The sequence below is a fragment of the Lutra lutra genome, chromosome 5, assembly GCF_902655055.1.
Source record: "Lutra lutra chromosome 5, mLutLut1.2, whole genome shotgun sequence".
NCBI classification, from domain to species: domain Eukaryota; kingdom Metazoa; phylum Chordata; class Mammalia; order Carnivora; family Mustelidae; genus Lutra; species Lutra lutra.
The window spans coordinates 97,543,415-97,550,918 of NC_062282.1; the positions used below are offsets into that span (position 1 = coordinate 97,543,415).

The following is a 7,504-nucleotide window of genomic DNA, read 5'->3' on the forward strand; positions in this document are numbered from 1 at the left end:
ACAGTGATGAAATATTAATGATGATGAAATTAGGAGATTGACACTGCTGATGGCAATACAAAGATTTATTTTTTTTTCTTCTATCACCGAAGTGGTTTGTGGCGTACTCCTTGTCCCAGGCCTCAGGGATAATTAAAATTCTTTGACTACACAAGTGTCTCATGAAGTGTGTTAATGAGATTGTTTTCTGATATGCAAAAATGTCCTGACATGGTTTTCAAACGCCTGCTGCACATCCCCAACCAATTATCCTACAAAATGCAACTCTTTCTCTTTGTCTATCCTGCTGAATAGACAGCATTCAACCCGACTGCCTAATTCTGACTTCATTTTCGGGTCTGATCCTATAGTAATGTTGTGAGGCATTTACTTAGCAACGGAGGTCAATGTTTGTTTTAAATGCTATTTCCCTTCTTCCGCCTCTTTGGAAGCATGTTTCAATTAAGCAGTGTGCCTTCCATTTCTTCAGAAGAGTGAGCATGCGTTTGCATACACACACCGGCTTGTTTGCTCTTCCTCCCTGTGGTGATTCTGATGAGGTGAGGTTTTGTGCTGGCAGAAATCTGAAGCGTGGACCAACTGTGCTGCACTTTTATTAATGCAGGATGGAAAATATCATTTCTGCCTCCTCAAGCTTTGTATTGATCATTGCTACATACAAATCATTGCTAGGGATGCTCTAAGAAGGTACCACACACTGCGTGGCTTCAACAGCGGAAGTTTGTATCACAGTTGTGGAGGCTTCCAAGTCCGAGATCAACCTGTTGGCTGGTTCTTTCAGAGGGCTGGGGAGGAGAATCTGTTCCATTGCCCTCTCCCAGCTTCTGGTGATTAGCTGACACTTGTGTTCTTGGCTTGCGGCAGGTCTGCCTTCCTCATCACATGACATTCTTCCTGTGTGTGTGTGTGTGTGTGTGTGTGTGTGTGTGTGTGTGTGTGCGCGCGCGCGCTCATGCCTGTGTCCAGATTTCCCCTTTTCATAGGGACATCACTCCTATTGGATTAGGAACCGCCCTCCTCCAGGATGATCTCATTTTAATTTAAATAATTATATCTGTCACGACCCCATTTCCAAATAAGGTGCTATTCTCAGATACCAGGAATGAGGATTTCCACATATACCTTTGGGGGAGAGCACAATTCAACCCATAGCAAGCTTTAAGTAACAGACCATTTAATTCCATGAAGATACATTGAATTGTAAATTCAAAATAACAAAGCAGAGAAGTTGGTGTTTTGAGATTAGCATGACATTTGCTTTTCATCTTCTAGTAACTCCCCGCAAAGGACCCTTGGGTGTCTTCCTTTGCCAAGCATTAGGAAGAAGGGTCACAACCAGCGGCAAAGGGGTTGCCGTCCACAGAAATTTGGTGTAGCCTTGTGTAGCCTTTTCCAGTATAAGATACAAAAAAGACTTTATTACCATGTTCTTTTCACTCCAGTCACTGCTTCTTTCACTGCTTCTGTTCATTTTGGTAGACATATGAGACTTACTTCATTAGAGGAGCATAGCCTTCATTGTGGTCTGACCCCGTTTAGTCACAAGATATCTGTTAAACGAGTCTACAAACCTTTCACAGTCTGTGGATTCTTGTAGTGCAGTAAGTTAACGGTTTAAAACTCAGTGCTCATAAGCTATCTTCTCGACCCTGAAGAATACTGTCACAGGATACTGAGTTGGAATATTTGTAGCAGAGGTCATAGTAAGTGTCCTATATTTTAATGGAAAATAGAAAGGTTTTCATGCTTGCTGCCTTTTTTTTTTTTCTGTTCATTGGATAAAAACAGATGTATGCTTATAGGCCAGGACATAATTAAATCGGGTTTCCTCATTTTCTTCAATATTAGATCATGATGAGAAATTATTCTGGGGGCACCTGGGTGGCTCAGTCAGTTAAGTGTCAGCCTTCGGCTCAGGTCATGATCTCAGGGTCCTGGGATTGAGTCCCATGTTATGCTCCCTGCTCAGTGGGGAGTCTGCTTCTCTCTCTCCCTCTGACCCTCCCCCCTGCTCATGCTCTCTCTCTCTCCCAAATAAACAAAATCTTTAAAAAAAAAAAAGAAAAGAAAATATTCTGCTATCCATTCACTTTACAAACAGTGGAGTTCTAGCAATCTCCTTTAAAGTCCACAGCAGCATATATAAATGATGCCTTTTGATCCCAATCCCAACACACCTACCTCATGAATCATCTTTTTAAGATGAACATGTTAATTAATTAATTTATTTATATTTTTTATATTTTATTTTTAAGTTGAGTTTTTATTTTAATTCCAGTTAGTTAACATACAACGTTATATTAGTTTCAGGTATACAATATGGTGATTCAACAATTCCATACATCACCCAGTGCTCATGATGACAAGTGCCACCTTAAACCCAGCCCTATTTACTCATTCCCCCCTCCCACCTCCCCTCCAGTACCCATTAGTGCTCTATAATTGAGAGCGTTTCTTGGTTTCTCTCTCTCTTTCTTTATGTGCTCATTTACTTTGTTTCTTAAATTCCACATGTGAATAAAATCCTAAGGTATTTGTCTTTCTTTCACTTATTTCTCTTAACATAATACTCTCTAGCACCATCCATGTTGTTGCAAATGGCAAGATTTCACTCTTTTTTTTATCATTGAATAATATTCCACTGTGTGTAGGTGTGTGTGTATGTGCACGTGTGTGTGTGTGTGTGTGTGTGTGTGTGTGTGTGTGTGTGTCTGCACACACACCCCATCTTCCTTACCCATTCAACACTTGATGGAACTTGGGCTGTTTCCATAATTTGATGGTTGTAGATAATGCTGCTATAAACATTGGGATGCAGATATCCTTTTCAATTAGTATTTCTATAATTTTTGGGTAAATACCCAGTAGTGCAATTGCTGGGTCATAGGGTTGGTCTTTTTTTAACTTTTTGGAGGAGTGTCCATACTGTTTTCCATAGCAGCTGTACCAGTTTGCATCCCCACCAACAATGCACAGTGTTTCTTTTTCTCTGCATCCTCACCAACACCAGTTATTTTGCATGGTGTTGATTTTAGCCATTCTGACAGGTGTGAGATGATGTCTCTTAGTTTTTATTTGGATTTCACTGATGATCAGTGATTTTGAGCATCTTTTCATGTGTCTGATGGACATTTGTATGTCTTCTCTGGGGAAATGTCTGTTCATGTCTTCTGCCCATTTTTAAATTGGATTATTCATTGTTGAGGAGTTCAGTTTTATCAGTTCTTTATATATTTTGGATACTAACCCTTTATCAGATATGTCATTTGCATATATCTTCTACCATTCTGTAGGTTACCATTTGTTTTTATTGATGGTTTCCTTTACTGTGAAGAAGCTTTTCATTTTGATATGGTCCCAACAGTTATTTTTTCCTTTGTTTCCTGTGGCTCTGGAGACATATATAGAAAAATGTTGCTATAGCCCCTCATGAATCATTTTTAACTATTTTTAATGCTTTTTAAAATGTCCTCTTCTGATAACATGCCTTTTTAATATTGGCATAATAGTATGTTAATGGGTTTTCATTCATATATTTTCCATATAAGCTGAGAAATGATTCAGTTCTATGCATCAGCGATCTTAGCCAAATGTGAAGCAAAATGTTTGCTAGCAACTATAGAAGTGTGTACACATTTTGTGGTAAGACATAACTAGTATATTATTATCACTGCTTTAACTTCTAAACTGCAGAACTGATTCTGTTTCCTGGAATCACTAGAGGTTTATGGATCATGCTTCAAGAAACAGTGCTACCTTGATGGGGAACCAATAAAGCTGTTTTAAAAATTTTGTTAAAAACATTAAAGGAAAGGGCCCCTGGGTGGCTCAGTGGGTTAAAGCCTCTGCCTTTGGCTCGGGTCATGATCCCAGGGTCCTAAAATCGAGCCGCACATTGGGCTCTCTGCTCAGCAGGGAGCCTGCTTCCTCTTCTCTCTCTCTCTGCCTGCCTCCCTGCCTTCTTGTGATCTCTACCTGTCAAATAAATAAATAAAATCTTTAAAAGAAAAAAATATATATAGAAACTGACATCAAGAGCAACTGAAATCCTGTGACCAAGTGGCCCTACTCCTCCCACCCTCATCCCCAAAAGGAATCAAGCGATTGAGAATCAAGTGCACTCAGGTCAGTGACACCAGCCTTTCCTTGTTAGGGGTCCTCTCAGAGCCTTTGTTTTTTCTACTGTTACTACTCACCCACATTGAACCTCTGGGGCAGGGATTTGCATGTTTGACAGTGCTACAGCCTAAAGGTCTGTGCCCTCCCAAAATGCATATGTTGAAACCCAGTCCTCAGTAACAATGGTGTCCGTAGATGGAGTCTTTGAGACGTGATTAGATCATGAAGAGGCACAGTGCCCTTATAAAAAGAGTTTCCAGAAAGCTTCCTCCCTCCTTTTTGCCACATGAGGACAGGGCATGAAGATGGTATAGAAAAAGGAAACGGACTCTCACCAATATAAAATCTGCTGGAGCCTTGAGTTTAGACTTCCCAGCCTCCAGAACTATTGGAAATAAATTTTCATTGTTGATAAACCATGAAGTCTGTGGTATTTTGTTATCCCAGCCTGGACTAAGACATAGAGTGAACAGTTTGAGTGGAGTAGATTACTACCTTTATACGCCACACAAGTTTCTGCCTATGCTTCTTTCCATGTCCCATTTCCTAGCACAGAGTGTAATGCTCACCACATTAATACAGTACTGACTCTATCGGCTACTTGTTTCTCAGCGTGCTTTCACACGTATTATTTCATTTGGATGTGGCTAATGTGTTCTGTCCAAGCAAAGAACATTTCCCTCTCAGTTGGAAAGAGGTTTTTGAAACTACTATTCAGTCATAAAACCTCCTCCCCTTTGAAAAGAAGCATTTATACAGTTGATGGTCTCTGCAATAATAGGGGAAAAAATGAGAGCTTTCTACCATCTTACCTGTTTCTGAAACTTAGTTTAAGCCAAAAGAAAGGATGTGAAAATTTGTAAAAAACTTATCGGGATGAAAACAAAGTTTAGGTCATTAAGAAAGGAAGACATAGAACTCTCCAAACAGGGGTGCAGCTCAGAAATCTTTACTCATCCGTGTATTCAGATTTGCTGCCATGGCAGCATGTTCCTCAGCACTGTGGAAGCGTTGAAGTGTTGTACTCTACTGAAAACACAAATTCCTCTAGTTCAGGCATGTAGCTTAAGAGAGTCTTATGTCATTGCTGCTGCAAGCAGCTAAATCTTTAATTATATTGATGATCTCTGCAAGACTTAGAGTTTAAGAATGTGGAGTCATTCTCAAGGACACCTATATTTATGCTCCAAATACCCAGTTTCTGGAAGTGGGCTAGGTTTTCTTTTTCTCTATGGGTATCATAGTGATGGATAGGAGCTGCCTCATTTTTCCCTCCCTTCCTCCCTTCCTCCCTTTCCTTCCTTCTTTCCTTATTTTTTCCTTTCTTTCTCCCATCTTCACCCTATCCTTCCTTTATTGTTTCCAAAGTTGTTTAGCACCTGCCATGCAACAAGTTCAATGTTCCCCTGCACAGATGATGAGATAAATATATCACTTTCCCTCCCCTAAAGATGCTTATAAACTAATGAAGAGACAGATACTTCATCCATGTGTTATCAACTCAGGAAGAGTCTTTTCTTGCCAGTCTCTTCCTTCACGTGTCATTAATATATTCCTGCTTCTTTAAAGGAGGTTTGAACAGCTGTGAAACTCCATTCCATCTCACATCCTCAGGGCAAAAAGCAACGGGTTCTAATTGGTATATGATACAGCTAGTGAACATAAAATATAATTAAGGTATTCCACATCTTAATTTGAGCCCCAGATTGGGGTGTGGTTTCTCTATATTCATGTAAACTTGAGTTTCGGAGCTTCCTGTTCCATAAATAATTTGACTTCAATCACCTGAATCTCTTCCCCAAGCACATAAAATATAACATGGTTCAAAAATGTATGGTTGAGGGCACCTGGGTGGCTCAGTGGGTTAAGCCGCTGCCTTCGGCTCAGGTCATGATCTCAGGGTCCTGGGATCGAGTCCCGCATCGGGCTCTCTGCTCAGCAGGGAGCCTGCTTCCCTCTCTCTCTCTCTCTGCCTGCCTCTCTGTCTACTTGTGATCTCTCTCTGTCAAATAAATAAATAAAATCTTTTAAAAAAATGTATGGTTGAGATATCAGGAATAGTAAGAAAAATTCCCACATGCTAGGTAATCTGGGAAGCAGGGCGTAATCCCAGGAGGCACAGGTGAGGTTCTACTTGTTGGTTAATCGTGGGTGGGTGTGTGTGAGAGAGATCGGGATTAATGTGTTTCTGGTGAAGTAGCTAAGAGCTTTAATTTTAAAATGCTCAGGAGAACAGAATAAAGCCTGCAAGCCCATGAGGGCAGACCTGCAAACCTTGAAGGTCTATACCTTAGTAAAATACAGGACTGAGTGCTTGCTTTAGCAGTACATATACTAAAACTGGAACGATACAGAGAAGATTAGCATGGCCCCGGCGCAAGGATGACATGCAAATTCGTGAAGTGTTCCATTAAAAAAAAAAAAAAAATACAAGATTGAATGAACTGTGACCAGTGATGCAGGAAGGCAACAGGCAAGTTTATCTATCTCTGTCTAAATTCCTGGAGAGTTGCACTTTGGGTCTCTCATGCACAATTGTGGGGTTTAAATTTCTACTACTTCAAAGTCCTCAAGGTTTAGGAGTCCCCAAACTGAGAAATTAACATCATTGTGCTCCTGTACCAATGATAATTCTGGGGTTCTTCTTACACGTGAAGACAACACCACTCCACAGCATATGTGTCCATGACTCCCGTAGATGAAGTATCTCTCACACTGAGCTCTTTCACAAGAAAATAATCCAGAGTGCGGGAGGAATAAAAGACACAAACAGGTCACATTAGAAGATAATCTTTTCATATGATAGCAATTTTTTTAACATTTTAACTGGCAATATAAACTCATTGTGTTCAAATAATTAAAGTTATAAAAATAATCAATTATAAAAATACACAATAAACAACAAAAAAAGATTAAAACAAATGAAATATAACTTTTAAAATTAAGCAATAAACTTGTGAAACATATTAGAAACAGCTGAAGTAAAAAAAATACTGAACCAGAACATAGGTCTGAAGAAATGAAGTAAAATGTAAGTGAGAAAGGTAAAGAAATTAAAACCCTGAAAGGAAGATTCAGTGTCATGAGGGAATTAATGAGAAGGTCTAATATATGTCCACTGAGTTTAAGAGGATAAAGAAAAAGAATGATGAAGAGTCAAATAGTAAAATGAAGATGGGGAGAATTTTACAAATGATGAAAAACATGGATCTTTAGGTCCAACAATAAAATGTTTCAAGTGAAATAAATAAAGAAAAAAACTACTGGCAATAGATTTGTCATGGCAACAGTAGAGGCCAGGGTACAATTGAATAATATTTTCTTGTTGCTGAGAAAAAATAACTGTTAACCAAGAATTATAAACTGAACTATCAATCAGAGGTGG

The 7,504-nt window shown here is 39.3% G+C and overlaps 1 non-coding gene across 1 annotated transcript; it reads left to right on the forward strand.

Annotated features, from left to right (window-relative positions):
- The first annotated feature begins 6,429 nt into the window (after positions 1-6,429).
- LOC125101384 (U6 spliceosomal RNA) lies at positions 6,430-6,536 on the forward strand. Its single transcript, XR_007127803.1, has one exon. It is a non-coding gene; the product is annotated as a U6 spliceosomal RNA (small nuclear RNA).
- The last annotated feature ends 968 nt before the right edge of the window (positions 6,537-7,504 follow it).